The sequence below is a fragment of the Cottoperca gobio genome, chromosome 9 (assembly GCF_900634415.1).
Source record: "Cottoperca gobio chromosome 9, fCotGob3.1, whole genome shotgun sequence".
Classification (NCBI taxonomy): domain Eukaryota; kingdom Metazoa; phylum Chordata; class Actinopteri; order Perciformes; family Bovichtidae; genus Cottoperca; species Cottoperca gobio.
Window position 1 is genome coordinate 24,247,646 of NC_041363.1, and position 22,335 is coordinate 24,269,980.

The following is a 22,335-nucleotide window of genomic DNA, read 5'->3' on the forward strand; positions in this document are numbered from 1 at the left end:
TGGTCATAGGAGGGACTTGATAATGCATATGCACATATACTGTCTGCGCACACATGCATCCATGTGAATATAAACGCTGCAGCACACACACTCACACTGTTGCTTCAACCTCATGTTGACTGACATGAAGCTTCTCTATGCCCATATGGAGGGAGTGCCCCGCCATATAAACAAAAGATTATTAATGGTGTCATAAAAGAAGAAGGGTTAAACATTTTTTTGCTTAAATAGTGTATCTAACATGTCAGACCCAGAACTAATTGATCTTATTAGGAAATGTCGTTGAGGTTCTATTTTCCCATATTGTTAATGGAAAAGGGGATTAAGGACTTTCTGTATGTGCTTTCATATTTCAGCATGAGGATGTTAGCTGTGAACTCGTGGATAATGTAATGGCATGAAAAAGTAACAGTGGACATTATTATTAAATTAATCAAATGGTTGATTTGGCAGAAAATTATCCGCAATTTAAGTAATTTCTCATAAAATCAATAGGTTAATCATGACTTTCAGCCCTATCAAAAAACTTGCTCAAGCTGTTAAACTCTTACATTAGCCAATTTGATGTGGTTGGCTTTACAGGCAGCAGGATCATCACCTTTTGATCATTTAAAAATAAGGGTCTAATCAACACAAGAAGGGTTAATGACACGGTTTTTTCAAACAACTCCCTTAAAAAGTCCAGGATTACAGATCAAGTCACAGATGTAAATCAATTTCCTTGAAGTCCTTTTACTTTCTAGAGTTTAATACAATACAAGCTAGAGATCCAGCCCAACACGGACAATGGTGCACGATCACTGCTTCTTGGCCTCAATCTAATAATTGCTCCATTTGTATTTGTCAGTGGTGGCTGCTTCAGACTGCTAAAAGCAGCTTATAGGCGGGGGAGCTTCAAATTCATCCTCTTTAAGTTTTTTAGCTTATGGAGAGGGAAAAAAACCATGACACGGATCTTACATATGTCAGGGATTATTATGTACACTGGACTATCAGCACGCATGGTTGTGCCAGAACTGTGTGGAACGATCCCTGGGTTTTGACAGAGCCATTTTCATTTCACTGATGAGATTTGATGGTGTAATACTGACTCCGACCAAAAGAGGGCTCTCTCAACCTCCTGAGGCCTTGAGGGGATTGCAACTGCAGAGAGAGGGCATGTAAGTGTAGTGGATCTCCGAGTAAGGGAAGTGCGAGGGTGATTTCTGAGAGGGTTTATCGGATGGAAAATGTGAGTGAATGGATCAAATACACTTACGCTGAAGAAATGTTGAAGCAGAGAAAATGATGCGGAGAGGGAGAGAACATGCATGTCTGCACAAGCCCTGCTTAGCATATTGGTTTCCGGGGAGGCTCCCTGTGAACACAGCACATAACTGCTCCAATGAAGCTGCTCAGTGACTCACTATAAAACTCTGTTGCACTATGCATCTCCCAGGTGTGATATAATAAAGCAATTTGTGCTCTTTGGATAAGTGAAACTGAAGAAAAGGTTTGTTTCTGCATGCTGCTATATTAGAAGAATTGCCACCTCGACATTTACAGAATTCACCTGTAGTAAAACCTGCAACCAGATGTGCAAAAGTTGGTGAATCACTGCAACAAATTGGCCATCACAGAGGTCAACGGCTGCCACCATGAAAGCAGTCTAGGTGTTTTAACAGCTCCACTGTGGGCAACAGCGATCTGATACACCTCACATCCCTCTCTATTGGAATAACGTGGGGGTTGTGTGACAGAACATGTTTCCCCCGCTGATATCTTGTTCCCCCGTCGGCGTTGTACGACAGTCAGAGTTGCTGCTCCGGGTAGAGCATGGCTTTATAATTGTAACCACATCCAATTAAATTTCCAATTCAGCCCCCTATTAATCAGGCCAGTGATCAGAGAGGCAGAAGCTACAGAGCATTTCCTGCAGAGACCTGTGAAGGTAGCTGTGTCACATGCACAACAAGAGAATCTATTCTGATGGGAATGTTTTTCTGCCTCTCAGCATTTGGGTTTACCTACAGGGGGGATGTTAGTTCTGTGCCACAAAAGGTAATCAACCATCATTTGAGGGCTGTATTCTGTTTAATAACTACTTTTGGCACTGATAGTTGGGGAAAGATTATCTTGCCCTTTCTATGTATGGTAAAAACCCAAATGAGGTTTTTTTCAGTTAAATTTGCTATAATGAATACAACAATCCTTTTGATTTGACCAAGAATTGTTGTATATGACTCCTTGTTAGAGTCTTGCCACGCATTAATCTGTCAGAATCCAGACACCAGACTCTAAAGTAAATGTCTATTTCTTTTTGCCATCCATCTCATTACCTCATGACCATTTGTGACCTTTGTTTAATTGCTTTATTTTCACTGTGTATGTACCTCCTGAATCAAAACTAATCACGCAACTCCTGGTGAAAAAGCAGATCAGTAATTAAAGGGAAAACTTCAGGAATTTAGTATTGTTCTCCCACAAAGTTTAGTGACTTGATATAACAGATTTTTAAAAAGATCAGATTTAAAGCAGCAAGAGGCCAAGATGTCCTGACTTTTAGTCCCTAGCTTGGAATAAGCAGGCTCCTACATTTCACATAATTAACTCTTTAGAGTCATTCATTAGGCCTTCCCTGCCTGGTACAAGCCCATATCTCTACATATTGGAGAGAGAGAATTATGCGCTGTTAAACACTAGCTCTAAGCATCTTATAATACATCGTTTTTTTAATCAGAGCAAATATCTCAATAAGGACGGTACCAGTACAGTGGTGAAAGTGTTATTCTGGAGCCTTGTATGAGGGACACAATCTGGAAAATGTTGTCCCCCTGTCCATAATTTCTAACGGTGGGCCTGACTTCATTGTTATTATTTTAGACTTCAGAAATCTCCCTCCAGAGCCACAGAAGACTTTGCACAACATTTTGTTTGAACTTTGTAAATTGAACTTTGTGGAGTCCCTCTCTATTGTTGTGGCCTTCCTTTTGGGGATGATGAAAAGGTGCATCAGTAATGCAGAATGCACTAAAACTGCAGGATGACTAAAACGTCCACATCTGACATCACATTATATCAATGGAATTCTGCATAGCCATTACATAAATCATGCACCCATATGTAACCCAAAGTATTGGGGTGTGACAACTGAAATGATATTGGGATGCGGTACAAATCATAATCTATCCGATAGATCAGGCAGATCTAATCCACACATAGTTACAGTTGAGCTGGAGGCTTCTAAATCCACATGCAGCTGCCTCACAAACAATAACAGAAATGGAAGTCGATGTGCTGAGCTACCTTTTTTTATAAGCCCCATGATGAGTTAAAGAGTAAGAGAAAGAGCTTTCTATTGTAGGGCAAAGTGTAATCTCCGTGACAGTAAGGGTCAGTGTCAGCGACCCCTTCATCTGTGAGGGAATTTGAATCAGCTTTTATCTAAAGCACCTTATAGCACCATTCATCACCTCAATCAAAGAGGTTTTACTTTCACACATTCACCACATTTAATGTAAAGAATAAACCATTTAAAGGGATATCACTTTTTAGTGAATGTAACTTTCCTTTCACAGGTAAATATCGTACATAAGGTGGGCTATATAATATCTATTCATGTGTATTAGACTTTGGGTGGTGTCAGTCATCAGATGGATTCTATACTTGAACCAAAGTTTGACCTCACATTTGCATGATTATCACATGCAAAATCAGATCCCCTGTCTTTTTAAACCTTTGCAGATGTTCATGCGTTACACATTTAACCCCAATACTTTATCTCTCACAACAAACGCATAATGTGCAGCCAAACATTGTTCAAACCTGCAGAACTTCGTTTTTTATTCTAGAGGATGTCCCAGAGGTTCCACATATATAAGGTATGCAAGGTGAACCGTTTATATTGCCCTTTGATGAAATGGTGCAGCTGTAGAAAACACGGAGTCTGGGGTTTTACTCTTATAGATTCAATGATAAGTTAGAACAAGATGATGCAGAACATATATGATACTGTCAGGCAAAGCGGAAAAAGATGATTTTAGCAAACTACTAAGCAAGCTATTTCAATCTCATGTCGCTGTGACACTTTCCCTTTCTGGAAGGACAAGGTCAATTCTCCAAATGCCAATTTCTTATTCAAATCATCCACATCCTTCTTTATGCATAATAACATAATGTAAACTAAGCTAATAATAATAATCAATAATAAGAAGAAATTGGATCTGATCACATCAAAAGAGTTATCAGATAGGCAAGACGCTACAGGCAAAAACATGTTTCTTCATGTACTAAGAGTTTGGGCTATTTTGCTTCCATAACATGTCATCTTTTTGTGGAAAGAAAACGTACAGAATACATATTTAGGTGTTTATTTTACTCAACGTTGTCTATTTGCATCTGTAGGTTTCTCCTCACCAAAAGTAAGCATTAGATAATGCCTCATTTGCATAATGTAAACATACAATTTCAGAAAACTTAAAAATAATGGTCTTAATGTAAGTAATCAACTGGGGACTATGATGATATCTAAACCCGTCACGTATTTTCAAGCCCAAGATAGTTGCTTTTTAGCTGTTACATTATTTTTTATCTGTGTTTGAAGCTTAAATCAAATGGGATTGGTTTATGTGTGTGTGTGTGTGTGTGTGTGTGTGTGTGTGTGTGTGTGTGTGTGTCTTAGTGAACCTAAACTCAGCGGTTGTATTGGGACGAGGCATCAACAGAAGGTGTTCATGCATTAACACATGCAGCAGCTTTAACCGCCGTTGACAAGAACCTGGTGACGGTCAGAAACATAGGCCTGCACAGGCCAACTGGGCTGCCTCATAAGTCCATTGTCACTTAGCATGTGAAACATGGATAAGCCCTCAGTCTGAACAATGGATTGAGCCCCCTGTATAGGCATCTGACATGCTTTAGCTCAGATTAGTGTGTGAAATATAGGTTATCCTCTGATTTAGGTTCGTAGAACTATGACAGTGATGGCGATTTGACTAAGTGCCATTGTTTTAAATCTGCCTCCATAATAATGCTGTCTTATGCTGTTTGTTTGTTTGGTGAACAATATGCAAATAGCTGTGTTTGATATGTAGGAAAGGGTTAGTCCAAATATAATTTTTCTTTTTTTTTAAAAATACATTCATGTTTAGGCACATAACTTGTGATCTATGTATTGCAAAACTGACAACATTAGCATTTGTTATGTTAATCGCCAGGAGGTCAAAGGTCAGAGCAATAGCAAATGCTTTAATAATCATCTTAGGCAAAATTGCTAGAAAAAGAATAACATTTTAGAATAATTAGAATAGAGGAATAATTTGGTGAGAACAGGAGGGATTAAAGATCAATCAGTTGATAATGTATAGTAAAACAACTGAACACAAAAAATTATTTAAACCATTAATTGCTCAATAACTCAGTAACTGTACATATAATATTAGGCCACCGATGGAGGCTCTATTGTTTTACTACCCGTTGCTTTTAATTCCCACATTTGCATTTGTGATAGAGGGTAATTAGGATCTATTTATTATTCACACAATCCCTCATAAAAGGCTAATGAGCATTTGTTTTGATGACAGTAAAAATGCAAGAGAAAAACGATTTATATTTGTTAGCACTCACAGGTCATTATGCTGTAGCCATTTGTCAGGGGCGTAGCTTCCTCTGCTTGATCCGAGTCGGAAAGAGAGCTCAGTCTTTCACTCTTCCTCACAGGATGGACTGATCTGCCCACCAATTCGTATTTCCAGCAGGGGTCCATCTGTAATTCTAAGTTTCCTAGGGTTCTTTCATTTTCTTTTGCTATTATTTAATACTATTGTATGATTTTACACTCACTTCCGTCTGAGCAGTGCGTTTTGGGACAAATTATATTTATTTGTGCTTGTTTTTTTGTTTTGTTTTTAATGGAAGTTTTTATTACCTTCCTTTTTAATATGTATAATTATATTCAGATTTCTATGCTTGGTTTGTTCTGCCTTTTATTTTTCCGTTGATACTATAGATTACAAAAAACATGGATTTTCTTTTTTTTGTGGATCTCAGAAAGATTAGCACTTTTTGGAAGCTAAAATGAGTCCAAATAAAGAGGCTACTGTTTTGGAGCCAGAAAATGATAATTTGGGGAAAGATGTTCAGCGGTGGTATGTTGACAACTCAGTCATTGGGTCAGATTATTGTCAATTAAACAGACACTCCCTTATATGCATACTTCTTAATATTTAATCACTTTTAAATTAAACTGTTAAAATGCAACCAAGATGTTTTGAAGCTTGTATTTGTGGTTACATTATTGCTGTTAATGAAATTAATTGATATTCTTAATTTGGGAATAGAGGGTGGAGAATGAGTGATGCTGAGGTGAGGTGTGCAAGAAGAAACTACAGCCAACTGTCATAGGATGAGACACATGTCAATCAAACAGACTCCTAAAACGTTTTAAAAACTAAATTGTTGAAAATTGGTACTGAGCCAATTTAATAAGTTGAACAAGGCAATAAGTACATATCAAATCATAAGAAATATGTAATTATGCTTTATATTGCTTTGTATTTTTAGGGAATCGCGCCAGTTAAAATGTAAGTCCCGCCCCCTCTGTTAGCTAAACGTGTGTTGGTAGCATGTACAGTGCAGGAGGACAGTTTATGGTTGGAAGGTAAACTTTCTAAGCTTTTTCTAAGCTCCAGGCTACAACATTGTCCGAACTGAAGCCCAAACGAAAGCCTGAAATTCCAAAGGTAAGACAGGAAGACATTTACATTATGAAGCTAATACTATTATACTAGTTGGACTTGCTAACCAACGTTTTTGTTCGTTTGGCTAACCTTAGCTTAGCTAGACTGGTAACCTCAGTGACAGTTAGTTAGCTGGCTAAAAGACCTTCCAGCACCACCAAATAAATGCAATGGCTATGAATGAATGGAAAAAGGCACTGCCATTTATATATCTTTCAAATTGAGTTAGCTTGTATAGCTAACTTGCACTCTGGTAATTGCCTTGCTACTTGTCCATTAAATGAAGCATTGTGATTAATTCTAGTATTCAGTACTGATCTGGGTCTGAGAAAGAGAAAGAGGTTTTTTTTTTTTTAAACCCCGTCTGGAACAATATGACAATCATTGAAGAAAACAATAGTGAAGTTGAGTTGGTAAATAATATGCAGTAAATACTGTGTCTCAATGGGGGTTTTGCTTCCCTTCATCCTTGTGCCTTGTAAGACGGAGGAAATATCTAAAAAGCTCTCTCCTTCATGCAGAGCAGAGACATTAATGGCTCAAAGGTGAGAGGGATGGTGAACTAGCATGTCTTCATGTCTTCACTCTCCCGGAGGCCTGCTGGCCTTCACCTGTTCCCTGTCCTCCGCTCCTCCACAGAGTTTTCCCCCCTGCCCCACAACAGACGTCTTATCAAACGTGACTGATTGCTGTAATCTGGACTGGAGCCATTAAGCAAATTACCTGAATCATTGCGAGGATTAGTCTCATTAACACATGATTAGCATCAAATTAAAATAATGAGTGTTTAACTTGTGATGTCTTCCAGTTGTTGGAACAGCTTGATCAGCCACGCCAGGTTTACAGAGGGGGCAGCCCTCCGTGTCAGGGATCCTGAGGTGGCAGAGGCCGACCCCGCTGCAGGGGTGAACTCTTCAGTACCTGGACCAAGCCAAGGTGAGTGTAGTGAGAGTATCAGGTTCTCATGTCAGAATGTCAAGGTACTGCATTCGTCTGAAACATGTGGGGCCACAGGAGTTTGGTCCCAATGTTCAAGGTCAAAATAAAAATTATGTCGAAAAATAAATCAATTATCTGCATGTGTTATGGCCAAATATCATTGTGGTCCTGCATAGGGAAACGCATATTTAGAATTGGGCATCGTTTCGCTTGTCTCAGCCTCCTCTTGGCTTCCTCACTCGTCATCATATCTCGATTAATCTTCATTTATGACTGGACGGTGTGGGAACAAAGTTAAAAACACAATTGTACCCAGTTTTACAAAGTATACTGCTGGTAATGTATGGTTCTTAAAATGAGTCTGTAAACATTGTCCTCTGATGAAGAGAAAATGGAGGAGAAATTTATAAGAGTTTACCATCGACTGTGAAAAACAATGTGTGGCTGACTTTTAAAGTGCTTTTTAAATTTAAACTTTTAAATGATTAAATCCCAAAACAGCAGAATGATATACAGTAACAAATAAACAAGTAAACAATCAAACAACTACATAGACAACCTGCATTTTATTAAATATGATCGTCAATCACTGACGTGCTCTGATCTGCTGGGATCACTTTGCCTCCTTTTAAATTCAGTATCAGGACAAGTTAAAGACAAACTATCAAAGCTCTGTGTTCACATCACCTCGAAACTGGCCTGCAGTGGAGCACCCTGAGCATTCTCGCAGATGTCAATCAAGACCCTCTGTGTCCCCAGAAGATACCTTTTAGTGAGCATCTTCAGGAAGAAGGGAAGGACATTATCTTTGGGCTGTTTTTATAGTGCAGATTTGCCTTAGTCATTGTTTTTGTGGCTTTTTAGAAATACCTTCTGGAGCCTTTTGGTTAGGATTTCAAAAACTCATTTTCTCCTTCATGATTTTTAAAATTAGCATGAAAACCAGCTCAGGGGTGCTGAATTGTTCAGAAAGTCGTGTGTCACAGCACTCCAATGCAATTTCACACTGCAGTGTATTGTACTTTTGACTTATTTACATTGGAGCTACAGCGATAAGTTGCCTAATCGATTAGTTGATTGACAGAAAAATTATTGGCAACTGATACTCAAATTAATCGTCATGCAAAAATGGCAGAACATTTTTTTTTCAGCCTCTCAAATTCTAATACCACATTAAAATTAATCTCTTTGGGTTTTGGACTGACAAAACAAGACATTTAAAGACATCACCGTGGACTTTGAGAAACTTGGATGGCAATTTTTCACTATTTTCTGACATTTTATAGACTAAGAGAATCTAAATAAATTATCGGCAGCCCTACTTTACATTGTCAGATACCTATATATTGACTACTCTTAAAATAGTGCACAGGCCATATGTGTTTACTGAAATATTTCTTTAATGATTTTCTGGCAATTTCTTTGCTAGCTGAAATCGTACCTTTTTTTTTAATTAAATTCATCTGCATTGTAATATATACAGCTTTATAAATGTCTCTATATGTATACATTTATATAAGCCCTATTTGCTATCTTCTTACCTATTTCTGGTTTGTCCTACTTCTGGCTACCTGCTGCTGTAATGAACCTTATCTTTCATAGGGAACAATGGTGTTTAATTTGAAACCTGCATATCTAATAAAATAATAGAATATACCATAATCTCTGGAAATGTAAAAGACGTTTCCATGCCACAAAGTGTGAAAGAAAGTTGTGCTTGGTGTCCATTTATAACCTGGCTCGTTCCGTGTGGATAACAGGATTGGACGAGGCTTTCTACTGTTTTCTCAAATCCCAGACTCTGCAGACATTTAGTAACATCTGTCAAACCATAATTAATCAACATTCGCAGATGTTGCTTTCCTGCAACCTGTTGACATTTACCCAAAAAGCCCTTGCAACAGAGAACATCTGATTGCTTGAATAAATAGTAAAATGTTGCATTATCATCCTCACAATCCAACGTCACCCCTCCTCACCTCCACAAAGTGAAGATGAACGAATGGCTCGAAGCAGCCAGGAAGTGTAGTGCACCTTCTGGTTTTATTTCAACAGGAGATTTATTTTAATACCACAAATGCATATTCAGTAACCGCTAAGTGTAGTTAAAAACTATAATGCTAACCTGCTGCTTGGAGATTATGGACCCTGAATGACATTATGTTTTATCAGAGGGGTGGGTGGATGAGAGAATGGATGCCAAGTGCTCGCCCAGCAGCACGATTTAATATCATACGTAGCGAGTACAATTCCTTTTTGCACTAATGAAAACAATAGCAGCACTAAACACTCCAGCCTACATTTAATTTAATCTATGAGGGATTATCTTCCTCGGCTAATGTCAGAGTGTAAGACGGCCTGTGAATATTAAATACATTTCCTCTGCAGATGCTCCGACAACATCGACGGGATAATGTCAACAGATTTTTTTCTGAGTTTCTTCATATGGGTGGAATTACTTCATGAAACATTTATGGGGAAGCGTTTGCCTTTGCTGAGTTTTCCATTATGCTTGAATGTCATGACACTAAGGGGGTGGGGTTTGAGGATAACATGTGTGTTAATGGCCTTGTGTTCCTTTTGGCTTTGGCTAAATTAAAGGGCTTAGCAAATCCATCTTAACCATGACTATACTGCAGTGGGTGAAGGGAGGAGCCCACTGCAGCATCATGCTCAGTTTGAATAACTTTTACGTGACTTTATCGTTGTTAACAGCTGTTTTTTAAGCAACTGTAAACACAAATAACTTTTAACATATGCGAGAGGAACAGAGAAAAACTTGTTTTTCTTCTTTTTCTGTTCTCAAAACCACTGTAAATAAACATACACTTTGGTGACATTTTCATGCTTTACATTTTTTTTAAAGTATCACTTTAATATTAAATGTGCTAGTAATCATACATGTTTGCATCACATCGAGTAACACGTCACCATCTCCAACAGGACCAGGCGTAGGCCCAGACGGCCCCCTAAATCAGAGCCTGGGTGTGAAGTGACTGTTATCTCTATGTTCCAATGCAGAGTGCAAAATGTTCTGAAAAATAAATTACGTAAACATTCACTTTGAGCTTCTCAAAAGAAAGAGGAAGGGAGTGATTATCCCCAAAGGTATAACGTAGGATGTATAGGTTTAAACAGGTTCAGTGTGCTGAAAAAATACAATAATATAATATATATAATCCTAAACTTCCCTAACAGCGGGGTTACTTGCCTACGAAGGGAGCCTTCAAGGTAATATTTTTAATATCGTTAATGTTTATGAGCTGTTGTGAATTGCTGAACTGCAGTGTGGGATGTGAAGCTGTTTTGTCTGCAGGCGTAGTGCTGCTACTTTCTAAAATTCAGCAGCCAGCTGGAGTTTCAGAGTGTAAGTCAGCCTCAAAATGGGGTCTGTTATTTGCTTAAGTCACTGATAAAGTAGACAAACTTTACAGCCAAAGCGCTCTAGCATTTGGTTTGTGGCTGGCGATAATTTCTCCACATTGTTGCCACTTTATGTCTGTCTGAGCCCATCTGTGATCTCTGTGGCAGCGAACTGTATTTCTCACTGAGTGCACTGTTGTGCTGGCGCACAGTTTTCCCTTGCAAGTGAATGAAAAGTCATCCTAAGGACATAGCGGCACTGCCTAATTGCAGTTGATTAATAAAATACCAGCGCGGGGCAGCAGTTGGCAACTCCATTATTATGTTTCTCCAACAGATTAATTGCAGTGAACAATATGAGCCTGCCACCAATGATAGCAAGACTTTGGATACAAAGGCAGTCATCAAGACTGAGCCCAGATCGCATTAGTCATTTTAAATAGCTCACTCAGTGATTACTCTCATGTAAGATTTCAGTCTGAGGTGCAGGGATGTGCTGTTATGAGCTCGCAGATGCTCAAACTCCTTCAAGAAGTACAACTGATTGTACTTTATCAATACAAAGCACATTTGCATCAGTCAAATCCAATCACTGTCGCTTCAGTCAGTGTGAAAAGGATCAGATAACGTTGACTTATTTTGTTTGTTGACCTGAATGCGTACAATATATCTATACAAAGTACTCCTCTGTAGTTTGGGCTCAAGGTTCAGACTGTGTTAATGAACTTAAGCTGAGGGGAAAAGGGGCTCCCCTTCTCACGACAGCAAATAGCCAAGGGCAATAGCCGATAACTAATGTGTGGAATATTGCAATTAGCATGGCAAAGTACTTACAGGGATCAAATTAAAAAATTCATTAACGCTCTCACTTAATTAAGAAACACTTTTCGGTTTACATGATAAATTATGACACCTATTAAATCTTGCAGTACAAGCTGTAATGGCCTTCTTTGCTCCTGGGTATAGACAGTGTTTCCTTTCAGGTTCAAGGAACTCTCCAAGGACCTGAAGTATTTATTAAAGACTTTTATTAGGAATAATGTTTCCCTGCGAGGGATACAGGAGAAGCCATTTTAAGGATCATGTGCGGGTGTTTTTTTTTTCTTCCTTTTGCTGCTGTTGCACCTCAGCATCTTGTCTGAACATGTCACCCTTAATTGAAACAAGATTGGAAAGAGCCTTGAGTTGAATGTGTTGTTTAAGGTAAATTAATATAATGAATTAAGCAGAGTTAGATGAGAATAACAACTTTCATGTTGGAGCTGTAGCTATTATACAAGTCCTACAGCACTTTTCACGGCAAGCTTGCTGAGCTTTTTTGAGAGGTTTTATAAAAGCTTTTGATTCTTTCAGCCATTAGTTGTAAAAAATGAATAAATTAGCACCAGAGAGACGCTAGAATTAAAATATAAACCGTATAGGTGTGTAGGCATTGTTTATGGGTTTAGAGGTTCTGGTTATATATTATATCTTCAAAACCAGTGTCTTCTAAACTTTCATGGAAGTATCACCCTCACACATGTCTGTGTTTAACAGTTTTAAAAGGGTTTCATCAGCCCAGAGTTTCCAACACACACCAGCTGTGTTGCTAAGCGTTGTGTCAATTAACACCCGGTAGCACACAATGGACGTGTCATACACACAAAATAAGTAATCAATGTGCGGGAGCCTGAAGTGATTAAATTGCTGCTTGTCAACAATGGTAAATGGGACAGTGGTGTAGTAGTGGCGCAGGCTTATATAGAAAACAACGGGTGGTGTTGCCCTTCGGACTTGGGGTGAAGACCCCACAGAAGTCAGTTGGCATACAGACAGGGTTGTGTTATTTTTTTATTAATTTGAAATGCTTTTAGTAAATATGAGTTAACTTCAAATTCTTCATAATCCTTTCTGGTGGCAATGACCAGTATCGGGGGTTCCAGTGTAGCCAGCAGATCTCCTGAGTCTAGTTTTGAGAGAATTGAGTTGGAGTTGAGAGACAACAACTACGACCAGGTTGTATAACTGCATTCATATGCACATACCTGCTTATAAATATCTGTGAGATGATATTCCGCCTCTTTTGCTCTCAACACGGACTGTTTACCTGCATGCAACCAAAGCCCACTCAAACGTAATTGACCAGACTCCTTCGACTAGGGTCGTCCTTTAATCACAAAGATGGTGGTTCGATCCCCGGCTCCTCCTGTCCGCATGTCAAAGTGTCCTCGAGCAAGACACTTAAACCCATGTTGCTCTCGATGGGGTCGCTTTTTATGGCAGCTCCTCCATCATCGGTGTTTAAATGTCTTTGTGAAAGGGTGAATGAGAGGCAAATTGTAAAGCGCTGCGCTGGTAAGGTAGGAAGGCGCTATATAAATGCAGTCTATTTACAACAGATGGAAACCAGAACATTTGCAGATATCTGTTTTTAGAGATTAAGATTATAAAACAAATCACCTAAACTGGAGTTATCAGGCTTTCACCTGACAGAGACCATAGTTGGAGGTTCATTGAAGAATCGCCAATGATAATGAACCTTCTAAGAACTTTACAGTTGTAGTCTGTTAAACAGCCGCCGACATTTTCTTTAGCTGCAGTATTGATAGTCTTTATTTATCCACAGTAAAAACTAAACATTCATGTTCTTCTCAGTAAGCCCTTTTAATGTCATTGTCATACATTAGAAAATAAAATAGTCCCTCTAGTGTAGTGCACCGGCGTCTCTTTTGTTCGTCGATCATTAACAAGGATCAAGGTGCTTAACGGTCACAACTCATCCAGTGTAGCAGCTGTTTTTAAGGTTTTGTTAGTTTGTTCTTCCCTGTTTTACCATATATATTTACACTTTCGATACAACAACTGTACTGCAGAGACACGTACATTGTCTACCCTCACAGTTCAAATTGTTCTTGTTAATCAGTGGTTTGGTTGCAGGCGGCAGTATTCTCAAAATGAAATTACTGTCTTTATTCAGACTCTCAGCGTAAAAACTGTGAGCTGTGCGTTGAAGTTTAGTCTCATGGTGAAGGCACCGCTGTGTTCGGAGGCGGAGGTTGAACTCCCTGAGCGGGGAAGCCCTGCAACCTTAATCCTCTCATTTATATACCAAGGATGATTCCACACACCAGTAAACATTAAACTGATCATCTCAAACAAGCAAGTAAATAAATCTAATTTGCAGAACAGCCGTCCACAAATGAACCCGTTGGTACACACAATATGAGGAAATTATATAAATGCAGGCACCTGTGGGTGCTTTAATGTGTCACTGCTTCCTCACAACAGTCAAGAAGCTCCTAATAGGAGGCCTCTTAAACTTTGATTGGCTCAAGTGGCCATCCAGGACGGCCTCTTCATTTTAGTAATTTGAGTCTTCCAGTGTATCCACAATGACCTCTGATCCTGGGTGCATACAGATATAGCATTAGCCATGCCATTCACAACGTAGATTATTTTCTAAAATCCCTCCTTTATGCATTTATAGTTCCTAAGTATTGCTTTTCTGAAAATTGCTCGTGAACTTATTTTTCAGTCTCTTCGCATGGACCATGAAGGGTGCTTCCAGGGGCCCCAAAGTTAAGTGCATCTGTTTGAAGTCTCTTATTAATATTTCTGAAATCCTGATTACATTTTGTGCGCAAAAAAAAGGAATAGTTTGGATTTTCTCACGAACGCCAGGAGTACATTTCTTCAAATTGGCACAAACATCCACTTGGACTCAAGGATGAACTGATACGATTTTGGGGGTCAAAGGTCACTGTGACCTCACAAAACACGTTTTTTGGGCATAATTTGAAAGTGTATATGCTAATTATGAAAATTTCACACAAATGTCTAACGGGATAAACATTTTGACAGACATGGATGTAAACTGCAATGCTTGACTGGTTTCCCTACATAATATAGTTTCACTTTAAATAATAGGTAATACAGCGTATAGTATTAAGTTTAAATGTACGTAGAGGAGTGTGTATTTAGTATGGCAGGTAGGTTTGGACAGGGTTCAGACAGCCTCTCTTAATCTCCCCCCCTCCGCTTTTTCAGTGTTTTCATCTGCAGCTTCTAAACAAGGTGACATCATGATAATTCAAAGTAGATCTTTGCTAAATGGAGTAACTTTGCAATTTGCTCTTAGAGAAAATGAAGATCTTGGGTGTTGAACATGAATATTGGACAGACAGAGAATTCAGGGTTCAACTGTTCCCTTCTGCTGCGGCTTCTTGGCTGGTCTTGAATAAGAGAAGATCATTTCAGCATTACATGACTTTGCTACCTCTTTCTTCATCAACCCGTTGGGTAAATAATTGGCAGAGCGTGTGACAAAATGGCCGGTGGACAAGTCATGAGTGCGCAAATGTGCGGTTAATTTGAAGCCTTGAAGCAGACCCAGGCTCACTTCTGTTAGATTATTTCAAACAAGTGTCCAGAGCCATGTGCCATGACTAAATTATTAACTGGGTATTTCATAATGTTACTGACAATATGTTAACGTGTTTTTTCACCTCCCCCCGCCGTGAACAGATGGGTCCTTTTACTTTATTTTCCACATCAAGTATGATTATTTCTTTGTGCCAAAAGCCACCTGCCGTTCCTTGGTCTCTGTTCTAATTATTTATGTTGGTAACACACAGCAGGACTTGTTATCAGTTGGATGGTATCTTAATAAAGGAAGGCATATTGACATCATGTTCAAGGGGAAAATGTATCATCAGGCAAAGGGGGTTACCAGAGCGGATCAGGCCATGTGCCAACACCTCCAAATCTGACCTCCTTTTGTTCCCCTACTCCTGACTTCCCTCTCCAGCACACATCTGAGGAACCATGTGATGATAATTAGGTGAAAGCCCATTAAAAAGTCAAATAAGAGAATACATTATCATTGAGGCACCAGGACCTGACGATGTTCAGATGTGTGTGACAGAGAAGGACGAAGGGATCCAACTGCTACTTGGAAAAGACAGAAAGTCTTGTTTGTGGATCACACCTGGTATTCTTTCAGTTGGCCAATCCACAGAGGAGAAGTTCACTGTGTTGCATTCTTGCGTTTGGTCTGTTACAGCAGTTCTAAGAAAACAAGAGCTTATAAACGGAAGCATGAACTCCCAAGTGGTTTGTTTATTGAGTTCTGGTAAATGTCCTTCAACAAGACTTTACGGACATGTAGATGACAGAAGAACTCAAGAACGATCAACTCTGTAGGTAGTTTGTTAGTGCCCTCCTAAACGACCCCTATCTCTGTTGCAAAAGCAACTCCAGTGTTCTTTGCTGCCTCATAGTTACGTTGGGACAACTGATAATGAGAGCAGAAGGTTGCAGTCGACACAGAAAACTGGAAAAGATATTTAGACCCCCGAAACAACGTTAGTGTAGGCAACTAAAACGACTTGACGAAAAACAGGGAAAGATTTCAGTCATGGTTTGTGTGTCTTCCTTTGCTGTAGATTGTAAACCAACAAATTCTGTGATTTTTCTGGAGACTTGACGTTGGCTTCAAATCAGTTTTTGTGGCGTTCACTAAAAGGAAAAAAGACTGTTTATTATAAACGTTATAAGTGGTGCAGTGGCTAAGTGTTGCCTTCTGTGCAGAGTCTCTCCTAGGAAACTGTTTATTTTCTCATCGTACTATTTTCTTTCCACAGTCCGAAAACTGCTGAGTTAAGTTAAGTGTTTCAACTTTGTGATGTATGTTATGTCTTGTTTGGATGTGTAGTATGTTCTGTGGTATATGATACGGTTAAGGGATAAAAGTTGTGTGTGTAATAAAAGGCTTCATACCTGATCGGTCAAGATTGTAGTTTTGGGTTGTTGTAGTTGGTTCGGACCGCACACAGTTCACCTGGAAGATAAGCTTTGTTTATTTCTAGGTACCTTTATGTAGGTATGAGGAAATAACAAACAATAGCTGAACGTGAGAATCATGACTAGCTTCCAGATAATTAACTAATACATTTTGGGATAATTTCAAGGAAGATAGGATTATGTTTCAACAACCAATCGGATTCGCAGTTCTCTTGGAAAAGCTACATTTAGGCAACTTTGTGCTGTTGGTGGTGCTGCACATGTTTTAATGAAGTAAACTTTCTTTAGTACAAACCACACAATATTTAGTGGTTAAATTATTCTAAAGCTGAAAAAGGAGGTTTGAACTAAATCAAAAAAGGGAAACACTGCAGAGCAAAAGAGTACAGAAAGAAAACCCTGTTCCACCAACGCTTATTAGGACACAAGGGTCACACATTACATGAGCGGTTCCCCTCAGAGCTACGCGATGGAGATTGAGTCAAAATATTGCAAATAAAAGTAGCAATTAAGTTAAGTATTAATGGCATTTCAAAGCATCCTGTCGTGGGGATAGGTCACTCTTAATCAGGGCTCCACTGTTCTAAAATGTAGAACACTTACAATTAAACATACTCAATACTTTAATCCCCGGGAGCTAAAAATGAATACACCATAATTACAATTTCACATGTAGGGCTCCGATTGTTTCTAATGTGACTGGAAATGGGTTCAGAAATATGTCATTGATGACGGTTTGATGCATTATAATTACAGATTCTTCTATCCTTTCTAAGCTTTTCCTATCCATCCCGGGCCAAATACAAAAGCCATCGTATTACCCCACAAGGGCAGTAAGCCATTGTAGCACTCCCATTACGAAGCTAGATTTAAAAGGGTTACAAAACCTTTATCTACCCAGTTAAGAACATATATGGGCTCAGGGTATCCACAAGAGTGCAGTGAGGAAAAGCCATTGTGGAGCTCAGACAATGCACTGACCATAAATCTATAATAGCCTTTAGGATTAAAGAATATGCTCTCTGAGTTTAATTACATATTGCTTCTGAGAGGTTTACCCCGCTGGGATGGAGAGGCACACTGCTGCTCCTGGCGACTGCAGATGAGGGACAGACGGCCAGAAAATTAACAGAAGGATTTATTTAATCTCAACTAGTGAAAGTTTGTTCGTTAATGCATCCATGTTCACTGCCACGTGGATAGAGTGAGAGTAAGAATAGGCCAACTTACAGTATATCAGTTTAAGACGGACATACGGCACACACACATTTGTGCATGCAAACACACAAACAACGCATGATGTCAGACCCTCCTAATCTCACGACAGCATACACTCGTTTATTTCCTGTTCCTGTTATTAAAGCAGGAAGTGAAGTTTTCATATAAATAATTATCCCTTTGCAATAACGTAATATTGATTAGACCTACATGTAGGTCATAAAAGCTTTAATATTTGTTGTTTTATGTGGACTTTCTGTGTACTGCAACCATTCAAAACATTTGTTTGAAACTAATGTCCCACAATGAATTAGAAAACAAAAAACTGCTGAAAAAAAGATTTGGACAGTGCAGCAGTTCTTATATTTTAAATTGGCAGCAGTAATGACAGTAGTCACAATTCGATTACCGTCCATTGGTGTCCTTTCACATCATAAAGATATATAGTAAAGAGCATCAATTTCTTGGACATTAACTGTAACACTGTAGGGCTGAGTGACTTTTTAATTAAAGCCTTTTTTGACGACGTGGAGCTGACATTGTTGGAATGCAGGACGATAGGGTAATCCAAGAAACTCAAGTGTAATTGAAAATTGTAAAGATACATCACCATCTAAAAATCTAGATTACAATAACCATCTCATTTATCTCGGTAACAATACATGTGTATTTTTAAAACTACGCATGACATTTTCTTTCTTCTTTCTGATGCTCACTTGTTATATTTCTGCCTGGATGAATAAAAGTATGACCATTTAAAGATTCTGGACACTTTGGGCTGATACGTTGGTTGAGAGTCGAGTCAGATGTCCTCGGTTGTTGTAGTTTAATGGTATTCAGAAGTCAGGTTGGTAAGAGATTCAGTGTTTAATAATTAAGTAATTTGATAAATCTGGTTTATCTTCCGGCCCTACGGTATCCCAACATGAAGAGAAAGAGGGACCAAAATGTTCCCAGCCCAGCCGTAGTAGTGCTCTTTTAACATGTAGTGTAGTGTATCAGTGTGTAGCATGACATTGTCTGCTATGGTGCACAGGAAGTGGTGTGCTTAATGTTTCCAGATTGTTTGGAGTTATCCTTAGCGTGAGCAGGGATTTTTTATATATATATATATATATATATATATATATATATATATATATATATATATATATATATACACACACACACACACACACACACACACACACACACACACACACAACATGCAGTACAAGATGGGAAAACACAATGTTCAACGTCAACAAAGCAAAAGATCGTCACTTTCTTTTGTCAAATTGTTGTATCTTCCTTTGCATCGTGTGATCAGGATCCGTATCCTTACAGGTGAATATTCCGTCTGCTGCTGCTGCTGAGCCTTTTGGAGGAGTCAGGTTGTGTTTCGTGGAGGAGGACCATATGTTCCCTCTACTCTAAAGGGACAGTGCAATGCTGAATGTAGGTTAACACCTGCTATATAAAATGTAATATTTGATTGAACTTCTTTTCAGCTCCCATTGTGCTGCAGAACAGGCACCTGAGTGAGTGGATGATTTGTTGGATCACTTTTTAACAAGCATTTTTTAGTGGCGAGTGTGCTTACTGAATACTGTTGAGCCTTCAGGTTGGATGATACTTCCTGCAATGTCACTGGGAGGAATTCATTAAAGCCCTGTGACTAGTTGTTTGATTTATGGCAGGTCTTGGATCCCTTCCTTTGAATTATAAAGTCTTGCAATTAACAGATTGAAAGGACATTTAACCCTGTGTTGAGGGTGTGCCGGGAATTACAATGAGTTATGCTGAAGTTTAGTAGCAAGAAAGTTTAAAACGAGAAAAGCTTACCCAGTAGAGGCAGAGAAGTTCCCCACAGTGCTCTAGGACAGTGGGACAATAATTCAGAAAGTTATGGAAATTACTTCTATTGAGTACACTCCTTTGAAGAATATTGGTAAGATTATTACACCGGTTTTTAATTAGTATGCAAATGCATTTCTTTATGATCACTTTCCCTCTTTCTTCATTATATTTCATCTCTCTATTTATCCTTCAAAAAAGCGAAAGATTCAATTCACTTTGTCTTGTGTTAGAGCGCTAATTTATTGCTCTATAATTAATTTCAACTATATTACCCATTAATCAGACACATCTGTACAATTATATTCACCAAATTTCTTTCGCAATGGCCAAACTTACCTGTCCACTCTGCAGTCTCGCACATTTACTATCAAGGACATTTAATTTGACAACTCAGAGGAGGTCAAAGAAGTACCTATTTGAAGTTATATTTTACTTAACTGAAGCGTTATCACTTTTTTTTAGTGTGCATACAGTACTTCCCAGAATTCTTCAAATCAATTATCATCATTCACTTACTTGTCTTTTGAAATTTTGAAATGAAAAAAGCTGACACAGCAATCGTAACAGTTCTGTTCAACAGCCCTGTCCGAGGTCACTCAAGATAAGTTACCTCAGTCACATGATGACTAATCTCTATAAATACATGTCATTATTGCATGCTAAAGGGAACCTTTTATTTCCCATTTACATCTTAAATAGGGAGTCTCATGACCAGGTACCTGTTTGGTTTTGAGTATCTTGAAGGTATAAAAGATCAACATTTGCTGAGAAGCAGCGCTGGTGACACCTGAGAAGCCGGTACTGAAAGCTGTTCACCAGAGGCTCTCATCACAATGCAGCTATAAAGCTTAACAGAGACATCAGTCAGACTTTAATTTCTCCATAACTGTCCATGCATGCCTTCCTCTCCACCTCTATTCTTGTTCAGATAATGTTTAATTCCCGTAATCCACGGCCCTGGCTATGGTCTGAATTAATGTAAGCCCATAGACTTCACAGCTAAATGAAACAAGACCCTATTGTTGTCACAAAGAACGTGTATATATATTACAGCAAAGAGGAGGGGGGTTGATGAAATCGCCCTGTTCCTATGCACTGCTATCAAGGCGTTGCTTTTTTTAATCATTGCCCACTAATAAGACCCCACAGAGCATCCAGACCTGCAATGAACAAGATCACATTGTGGCAGATCACCTGCGCTAACCTTCTGTCGAGTTACAATGCCTGTGATGTACTGTGACTGCTTCAATCAAAGCAGCAGATTTGAATATCCACAAGATTTTCCAGCAACAGCCTCCGTGTAAGATTTATGCCCTCATTGAGAAAATTACATTCACTCCCTGTCCTCACTGTTTGGCATCCATTACAGTTCATTATTATCTTCTGAAGCCGCACAGCTCTGTAATAAAAAGGGAAAAAAAGAAAAACGGAAGTTTGTGCCTAGATTGAGGCATAAATTGTCCCGTCCCTGCTGTTGCAAAACACTTGGCCGTATCCAATTATTTTCTTTCTCCTCCTCGGTCTGTCTTTCTGTAAGTCCAGGCATACTTGTTGACCAGAGTCGTGCAGCCTGACTTTAGATTGGACTTATTTTGAGCCATGCTAGCAGCGTGGCTTTAGAACTGTCAGCTTCGGTCCGTCCATCAGTCTGTTGGTCGGATGGGTTGCCATGACATTTGGTACACACATTCATGGTCCCCACTTTTAGACTTTCCTTGTATTCCGTTGTATTAATCTAAAGAAAAAACAATTAGCATGCTAACTTTGGCGTGCTAAAGTAAAGAAATTTAGTTCAGAGAAACTCAATTTGGAAAGATGCTTATATTTAGTTATTTCTTTCCTGTGTCCCTCAGAGGAGAATGTTGCTAGAAGTAAATATTTCTTAAAGTTACTAGTAACTTTAGTAACTAGTAGGTAACTGTAATCATAGCTACAGAATGAATGCCAAACCATTAGATTTTCCTTCTGTTTATAGCCCAGTTTAAGCTAAAATAAACGGCATACAAAAATGTGCCCGTTAACCTTCTCTGCTGTAGTTCAGACCAAAGAAACCAAACTGACACAGAAGACGACTCATCACACATGTACCTGGGCTAGTCCTAGGCCTCCACAAATATTGTGTGCGAGGCAGATGCCAACATCTGTCTGAGGTGAATCCTCTGAATTGATCATCTTCTGTTTCCAAACACAAGCAGGTGTTCTGCTTTGCTCTTTGGAACTGTCAGACAAGTATGTTGTGTAATTTGTTGATTATTTGTTCCCTTTCCACAATTAAAACCTCCGGCTCTGTGTTGTTGTTCTGAATTTCAAACACAGGTGCAATGTGTTTTTTTTCTTCTCTCCGAGTATGTTAATTATTTCAGTTGTTACCTTCAGCATAGAGGGACATTAAAACAAATGTTTGGAGATGACCGTGTTAGCAGCTAGGCTAACAGCTGGGGCAGCCAGGGGAGCAGGTGATGTTGGGGCATGAACAAGG

At 39.0% G+C, this 22,335-nt stretch overlaps 1 long non-coding RNA gene across 2 annotated transcripts in view; it reads left to right on the plus strand.

The window, feature by feature from the left end:
* Positions 1–6,573: 6,573 nt before the first annotated feature.
* LOC115013684 (uncharacterized) overlaps positions 6,574–22,335 on the plus strand; it is a 55,865-nt gene continuing 40,103 nt past the window's right edge. For both annotated transcript variants that reach the window (XR_003832819.1, XR_003832818.1), the window contains exons 1-2: positions 6,574–6,719; positions 7,525–7,652. This is a non-coding gene — a long non-coding RNA (uncharacterized LOC115013684). The remainder of the gene's footprint in view (positions 6,720–7,524; positions 7,653–22,335) is intronic.